This window comes from Citrus sinensis, chromosome 2, assembly GCF_022201045.2.
Source record: "Citrus sinensis cultivar Valencia sweet orange chromosome 2, DVS_A1.0, whole genome shotgun sequence".
Classification (NCBI taxonomy): Eukaryota; Viridiplantae; Streptophyta; class Magnoliopsida; order Sapindales; family Rutaceae; genus Citrus; species Citrus sinensis.
The window spans coordinates 10079222-10088218 of record NC_068557.1 but is presented as its reverse complement, the minus strand read 5'-3'; the positions used below and the strand labels follow the sequence as shown (position 1 = coordinate 10088218).

General features: G+C 36.0%; 1 non-coding gene across 1 annotated transcript; it reads right to left on the bottom strand.

Annotated features, from left to right (window-relative positions):
• Positions 1-4068: 4068 nt before the first annotated feature.
• Positions 4069-4176, bottom strand: LOC112497408 (small nucleolar RNA R71). The gene has a single exon (XR_003064204.1). It is a non-coding gene; the product is annotated as a small nucleolar RNA R71 (small nucleolar RNA).
• Between the last annotated feature and the right edge of the window lie 4821 nt (positions 4177-8997).

Genomic DNA, 8997 nt, shown 5'->3' with positions numbered 1-8997 from the left:
TTGTGTTGTGAGATTTGGTATATTTAATATATTTTGAGTTTTCTTTTGGTTGTAGAAAAAAATATAATAAAAATAAAGATATACTATTAACAAAAGCAGCATAACATCAATAAACACTGACACTAAATATTTTAAAATGACATTAATAATATTTTACGTTAATGAATCAGTGTGCTCCTGATATTGTAGTCACATTAATCGTTGACATGTAAATAATATTATCAAACATTGATACCATCGTGTCATTATTTTAGTGATACTATTGTGACAAAAATTATTGACACAAAAATCACCGACACTAATTTTCAGTATCATTGTGTTTTGACTGGAGCATTATTGACACAATTAACAAGTGTCAGAAAAAGTAATTACTGACACTAATTTAATATCAGTAAAGCCCATTTTTCTAATAGTGAATCTACCTAAGTCAATGTATGAGGCCAAGAAAACAATGAAAGTGTTAGGCTTAGAGTATGAAAAAAATACATGCATGTTCAAATGATTGCATTCTGTATATGAATGAATTTGTTGATTTTGCTGAATGCCCAAATTGCAAAGCATCTAGGTGGCAAATAAAAAAGGATGGCTAAAAAAAATTAGGAAAGGGGTTCCTGAAAAGGTGTTATGGTACTTTCCTCCTATTCCTAAGTTCAAAAGATGGTTTCAGTCACCACAAACAACTCAAAACTTAACATGGCATGCTAATAAGAGAATTAGAGATGGCAAGCTTCGCCACCCAGCAGACTCCCCAGCCTGGCAAATAATTGACAATAAGTGGCCAAAATTTACACAAGAACCCAGAAATCTCCGTTTAGCCCTCTCAACTGATGGGGTTAACCCACATAGTACACTTAGCACTACTTATATATTCCTAATGCTACATAGTTGGCAAGAGAAAGAAGGATGTATCAAGAGAGTTTTCAGTTTATGAATGCTCAATTGGAACACATGAATGCAAGGTTGAATGCTTACAGCAATACAGAAGTTGGTAGTTCTAATTATCCTAAGCCTACCACTGGTGCTCAATTTGAGATTGATCAACAATCTCGTGAAACTCTTAGAAAAAGAAAGGTTAGTAGAGGGAATGTTATATGTCATTATTTTATTTTTATTTGTCTATGCATGTATTACTACTAATGGTGTGCATGTATATTTTAATTGTTTCATATGCGAAGAGCCTATTGAATTCAAAGAACACTCCTGTTAAAATTTCCCAACCAACTTCTCAACAAATTCAAAAGAAGCTAGACTTTGAAGTTACTTCAAAGCCTACGCCATGAAAATCTCTCAAATTAAATCGAGATGTGCAATTCCTCTATGATGAGCGAGTACAAAAAAAAGAGCCACTGGTCATCAAACCAACAGTAAAAAGCTTTAAGCAGGATGCAAAAAATACACGGGCAGCTGCACAGTTAAGAAAGAATGATACGAGTGAATATATGAATATGTTTACTATGTTTATTGAGAATTCCTTACCTCGATCGATAATGATTGGGTATGACATAGCAACTTTTGGTGAAATTTGGGAAGTACACCTAGATAAAATGATTTGTGATGAAATCATCGAGTTCAAGGAGGTCTCAAACTGCACTGTTAACTTATGGATCAAGTAAGATAAGTGTGGATTATGTTTTATTAAACTTGAAGTTATTTTTTTTCTTTATTAAAATTTACTTTATATATGTTTATTTTCTCTTAGATACTTGTATGAAGAGATGAAAAATAATGGAAGTGCCAAGCCAGTTCAGTTTGGGCTTTTTGAGAGGTTACATCCAACAATAATCAGCTTCAAAAAGAGGTCTCAATACATTTCGAAACTTTTGGGCTTAGTAGAGTTAGGACAGGTCGTTGTATTCCCATATAACCTTGGGTATAATCTTTTCCATTTGCTAACCATATCTTTATTTAGTAAATTAATTGTGTAAAAAATTTTACTTGTAATCCATTGATAACTCTAGGAAATGAGAGTTATTAAATCAATTCTAGACTTGAATTAAGGTCACTTAGAGAACAAATAAGGTGTTTTCATTACATTTTGATTGCCTTTTGTATAAACATTCATTTTAGTTGAGTCTTAATAAGTTTTTCTTGAATCATAGTAATTTGTGCTAAAAACAGGTTTTAAATTGTACGTTTTAAATTCATGAGAGGATGTTGATGCATTAGAAGAACAAGAGAAGGAAAGAAGATGGCCACAAAAGAAGTAAAGGACAATCGGGAATAAAGCAGTGTTATGGCGGCTATTAGAGCAACCAGTGCTGTAGCAATCTGGGAGCAATGCGGAGAAAACTTAGGAGCGAGTCAGCCATAAAATCGCGATCTGCATGTTTCCTAATTTAAACACATTCACGTTCACGGGCTTTGGTTTAGAATAATTAGAAGCAACGAAGAAGAAGAAGATCAAAATTGAAGAGTGTTGTTTCGGCAACATTGGACAATCGTGCAGAATTACCTGACTTTGATTTTCATTGTGCTCAACTTATATTTATCTTTTTCCTTTAATTAATTTGATGTATTCCAAGACCAATATGTTTATGTTTACTTTTCTCATTCAGATTATGAACTAAATTTACTTGAGTTGAGTGACAAATAATCAAATGGGTTCTTGACTGTTCTTATATGTTGTTACGGTATTTCTATAGCATTATACTATAGTAGTTTTTATGAATATAACTGTTATTTCGATTGACCACCCATTTAATAGTTTCAGTTAAGATAGAGTAGCAAAAGGGCATGTCTTAGCGGATATTATTAGAGTATTACTTGTTCTTAAATCGAGTTTCCTGGATTAGGTTATCTTGAATCCAAAAAGGACAATGCTTGAAGTTAAGATTTGTGGCACTCTAGACATAGGTGTTCACCTTGTAGGGTAGAGAGATTACAGGTTATAATGCCGTACTATAAATATATGAGCAACTGGTCATTGTTAGTAGATTTAAAGGTATGAGACTTCCAACATGCGATAGTTGAGGATGCAGATTTATTCTGCCCAGTGCTGCAGCACTTATTGTAACAACTGGTGCTATTTTGGTAAACAACAGTCACTCCATTAGGAGAGTTTGATCATTCAACTACTATATTCTCAATTGAATCTTAGACACAGTTAAGCTAGTTTATTTCATTACGGTATTGTCTTATTTAATTATTATTTCAATTATTGATTACGATAGAAATTATTTGACAATTGTTTGTTTTGGTTTTAAGTTAAGTTGCGTTATTGTGAGTGCTATAACATTTTGAATAACATCAATCCCTGTGGAGACGATCTTGAATACTTATCACTTTATTACTTGTTGTGTATACTTGCACATTAGCATTGATATATATTGCTTATAAAATTTACCAACAAGTTTTTGGCGCCGTTGCTGGGGATTGATTGTTTATTTTTGAAATGTGAAGTAAATCGTGATAGCGCCAAATTTGACTTGATTCATTCTATTGATTGGCAGATCAGTACGTGCATGTGGAAGGACGGATCTGTGGTATTCCTATTCGATCCTGAGATTGAAATGACTGTCAGGAGATTGCGAAGAGAACAAAGAAATTCAAAGACTGTTTCAGGCATGAATAATTTACAGGATGAGGGAAATTTGAACCCTCACGGGCCCTTACAACCAGTCAACATTCAAGAAGAACAGGATGAACATGCTAACAGGAGACAGCCAGGCAACAACAATATTATTTACATGGCTGATGACAGAGACAGAGCCATAAGAGATTATGCTGTGTTAACTCCTCAAGTTGTACATCCTGGCATCATCAGACTTTAAGTAGACACTGCAAATTTTGAGTTAAAGCTAGTGATGTTTCAAATGTTGCAAACATTTGGGCAATTCAATGGATTGCCAAATGAAGATCCTCATCTCCATCTTAAATTGTTCTTGGAAGTAAGTGATGTTTTCAAAATTGCTGGAGCAACACAAGATGCCTCACGGCTGAGGCTCTTTCCTTACTCCTTAAGAGATCGAGCAAGAGCATTGTTAAATTCATTACCATCTGATTCCATCACTATATGGAATGAATTGGCTGATAAATTCCTAATGAAATATTTCCCACTAACAAAAATGCAAAGTTGCGGAATGAGATTACTTCCTTTCATCAACTTGAAGATGAGAGTTTGTACGAGGCTTGGGAAAAGTTCAAGGAATTGCTCAGAAGGTGTTCTCATCACGGTATTCCTTGTTGCATTCAATTGGAAACTTTCTACAATGGGTTGAATCCGAGTACAAGGTTAATGGTGGATGCTTCATCAAATGGAGCTCTGTTATCCAAATCTTACACTGAAGCTTATGAAATTCTGAAAAGAATTGCCAATAATAATTACCAGTGGCCTTCAGCCAGGCAACCATCAGCAAGAGGATCAGCAGGGGTACATAACATTGATGCAATTACAGCCTTATCAGCACAAGTTACTTCATTGACTAATATGGTAAAAGCCATGACATCTGCTCCAGCAACAGTAAAGCAAGTTACTGCACTCTCTTGTGTATACTGTGGTGAGGAACATGACTTTGATAACTGTCCAGGGAATCCAGCTTCAGTAAACTATATGGGTAATTTCAATCGACAACCTCAAAACAACCCATATTCAAATACTTACAACCCTGGCTGGAAGCAACATCCAAATCTCTTATGGAGCAATCAGAATCAAAATGCTCCAGCATTCAATGGATAGAATAGAAACACACAGCCACATGGTTTTCATCAGCAGAGTCAAGAGCAAAAGCAAATAAGTCAAGATCCAATCACTTCATTGGAAACACTGATTAAGGAGTATATTGTAAAGAATGAAGCAATTGTGCAGAGTCAAACTGTATCCTTGAGAAACCTGGATAATCAAATGGGACAACTAGCCACAGCAATGAGCAGCAGAACTCAAGGAAGCCTACCTAGCAATACAGAAGATCCTAGGAGAGAGAGCAAAGAACATTGTAAAATAATTAGTTTGAGATCTGGAAAGAATGTTGATATACCAGTTGAGGTGACCAAAAATGGGATAGAATGTAATTCAGCACAAAAAACAACTCAAAAGGAAGCCTGTTATAGTAAATTCCCCATCAAGACACTGATTACATGGGCCAAGCTACAGCAACTGCAAAAGAAATTCAACCAGAACATGCTGAAAAAGATGTTGCAACACCAGTAGCCATAGCCTGCACCAACCTAAACAAATAAAGTTTGGTACCTCCTGAATGTAACCAGCAATTTAGACATCCACCACCTTTCCCACAAAGGTTCCAGAAACAAAAATAGGACAAGCAGTTTAGCAAATTCCTGGAAGTGCTGAAGCAATTACACACAAACATACCTTTTGTGGAAGCTTTGGAGCAAATGCCAAATTATGTGAAATTTCTAAAGGACATCTTGGCAAGAAAAAGAAGGCTGGGAGAGTTTGAAACTGTTGCTTTAACACATAAAAGCAGTCATATGCTCTAAAATAAAATTCCAGCAAAAGTAAAATATCAAGGAAGTTTCACAATACCATGTTCTATAGGAACTAGGTATGCTGGCAGAGCACTCTGTGACCTGGGAGCTAGCGTTAATTTGATGCCATTATTTGTATTTAAACAGCTTGGAGTAGGGGAATGCAGACCAATAACAATCACTCTGCAATTGGCTGACAGATCTCATGCATACCCTGAAGGAAAAATAGAGGATGTACTGGTGAAGGTTGATAAATTCATCTTTCCAGTGGATTTCATTGTACTGGATTTTGAAGCTAATAAAGAGGTATCCATTATACTTGGAAGACATTTTCTAGCAACTGAAAAGACTCTAATAGATGTTTAGAAATGAGAGCTCACTATAAGAGTGAATGATCAGCAAGTCACATTTAATGTACTAGAGGCTATAAGAAATCTTGATGAAGTAGAAGACTATAATTTCCTGAGTGTAGTGGATTTTATTGTAGCAGACAGAATGGATAGATGCTGCAGTAAAGCATCTGACAGAGTCAATACCTTTGATGATGTAGAATAGGAAGATGTTGCAGCAATTCAGACAGATTGTATGGACGAAAAGCAATCTGATAGGCACACCAGGTTCATTGAGTATCTGAATCTTTCAGATAGTGAAATAAAAACAACTTTACCATCTATTGAATCACCTCCTAGTCTTGAATTAAAACCGTTACCTTCACATTTAAAATATGCTTATCTTGGTCAAAACAACACACTCCTTGTAATTGGATGGACCATGGCAGATATAAAAGGGATAAGCCCATCAATTTGCATGCATAAAATCCTACTAGAAGATTGCTTCAGCAATTCAGTTGAGCACCAGAGAAGGTTGAACCCTATCATGAAAGAAGTGGTGAAGAAGGAAATCATCAAATGGTTAGATGCTGGAATCATATATCCAATATCAGACAGTTCATAGGTGAACCCAGTTCAATGTGTTCCAAAGAAGGGAGGGATAACAGTAATAGCTAATGAAAAGAATGAACTTATTCCTACAAGGACAATAACTGGATGGATAGTATGTATGGATTACAGGAAGCTCAACAAAGCCACAAGGAAAGACCATTTCCCACTTCCATTCATAGATCAGATGTTGGACAGACTTGCTGGAAAACAGTACTATTTTTTCTTAGATGGGTATTCAGGCTACAACCAGATTGCTATAGCTCCAGAAGATCAGGAAAAGACAATATTTACTTGTCCTTATGGCACATTTGCCTTTAGAAGAATGCCTTTTGGGTTATGCAATGCTCCAGCAACTTTTCAGAGATGCATGATGTCTATATTTTCTGACATGGTAGAGCAGACTTTAGAAGTTTTCATGCATGACTTCTTAGTGTTTAGAGAAACATATAATTGGGAAAAATGTCATTTCATGGTGCAAGAAGGAATAGTGTTGGGTCACAAGGTATCCAAGGATGGCATTGAGGTGGACAAAGCCGAGATAGAGGTAATAGATAAACTGCCACCTCCAACTTCAGTAAAGGGTATAAGGAGGCTTTTGGGTCATGATGAATTTTACAGAAGATTCATTAAGGATTTTTCCAAGGTGGCTAAACCATTATGCTTATTTCTGGAACATGATAAACCCTTTTACTTTGACAAAGAATGTCATCAAGCATTTGAAGAATTAAAGAAAGCTCTGATCACTGCTCCAGTAATCATATCTCCAGACTGGACTTTACCATTTAAATTAATGTGTGATGCTAGTGACCATTCTGTGGGAGGAGTATTAAGGCAAAGAAGAGATAAGGTTTTTCACTCCATATACTATGCAAGCAAAACTCTTACTCAAACTCAAATCAATTACACCACTATAGAGAAAGAATTGCTAGCAGTAGTATTTGCTTTTGACAAATTCAAAGCCTACTTGGTGGGCACTAGAGTGACTGTATATATAGATCATGCAGCCATCAAATACTTAATTTCAAAAAAAGATACCAAGCCAAGATTAATCAGATGGATCTTATTGTTACAAGAATTTGATCTGGAAATTAAAGATAGAAAGGGGACTGAGAATCAAGTAGCAGATCACCTGTCAAGATTGGAAGCAGACACAAGTACATTGACAAGGAAAGACATCACTGAAACTTTTCCTGATGAACAGCTGTAGGTGGTACAACAAGCACAGATGCTGCAGCAGTTAGAATCTCTATGGTATGCAGATTTTGCTAACTATTTAGTAAGTGGATTGTTACCACCCGAGCTAAAGTTTCAAGAGAAAAAAATTTCTTCATAATGTTAGAAGTTACCAATGGGATGACCCACATTTATATAAGCTGTGCCCAGACTAAGTAATACGAAGATGTGCTGCAGAAGGAGAGATTCCCCATATACTGGAGTCATGTCATGCTGCAGCATATAGAGGACATTTTGGTGGTCACAGAATAGCTGCTAAAGTATTGCAATCAGGTTATTACTGGCCAACTATTTTTAAAGATGCTTATGAGTTTGTTAAATGTTGTGACAGGTGTCAAAGGACAGGGAACATAACTAGCAGACATGAGATGCGATTGACTAACATACTGGAAGTGGAAGTTTTTTATGTCTGGGGAATAGATTTCATGAGACCTTTTCCCCCATTCTTTGGGAACTTATATATCCTTATTGCTGTGGATTATGTCTCCAAGTGGATAGAAGCTGTAGCATTACCTATCAATGATGCTAAAGCAATAGTGGCTTTTTTGCAGAAAAATATTTTTTTCCAGATTTGGCACTCCTAAAGCAATTATTAGTGACGAGTGAACACATTTTTGCAACAAAGTATTTGCTACAGCAATAGTAAAATATGGAGTCAAACACAAGGTAGCTACATCATATCATCCACAATCTAATGGTCAGGCTGAAGTGTCCAACATAAAGATAAAAAAGATCTTAGAAAAAGTGGTGAACCCAATAAGGAATGATTGGTCTTTACACTTACATGATTCTCTATGGGCCTACAAAACAGCATATAAAACTCCACTCGGCATGTCCCCTTACCGAATTGTTTATGGAAAGGCTTGTCATTTGCCATTAGAGCTAGAGCATAAAGCACATTGGGCACTGAAGAAATTAAATTGGGATATTCATGCTGTAGCAGAGCAAAGAAAGCTTAAGCTTTGTGAGCTTGATGAATTATGACTATTTTCATATGAAAATGCAAGAATTTATAAAGAAAGGACAAAATACTGGCATGACAAGCATATCCAACACATGCAATTTAGCCCTGGACAATTAGTATTGCTCCACAACACAAGACTAAGATTATTCCCAGGAAAGCTCAAGTCACAATGGTCTGGCCTGTTTAAGCTGCTCAAATTTTATCCTCATGGAGCTGTTGATCTTTTAGATGAACAAACAGGTCAAGAATTCAAGGTTATGGGCACATGGTTAAGCATTACATACATCCAGCGGCAGATCATTCCAAGGCGGTATTACTCCTTAAAGAACCCAACTATTGAGAGATGAAAGAAGGTCAGGTTGAAGGACCTTAACTCAAACGCTTCATGGGAGGCAACCCATTGGGGAGACAACCGCTTCAAACCAATTTTGATAT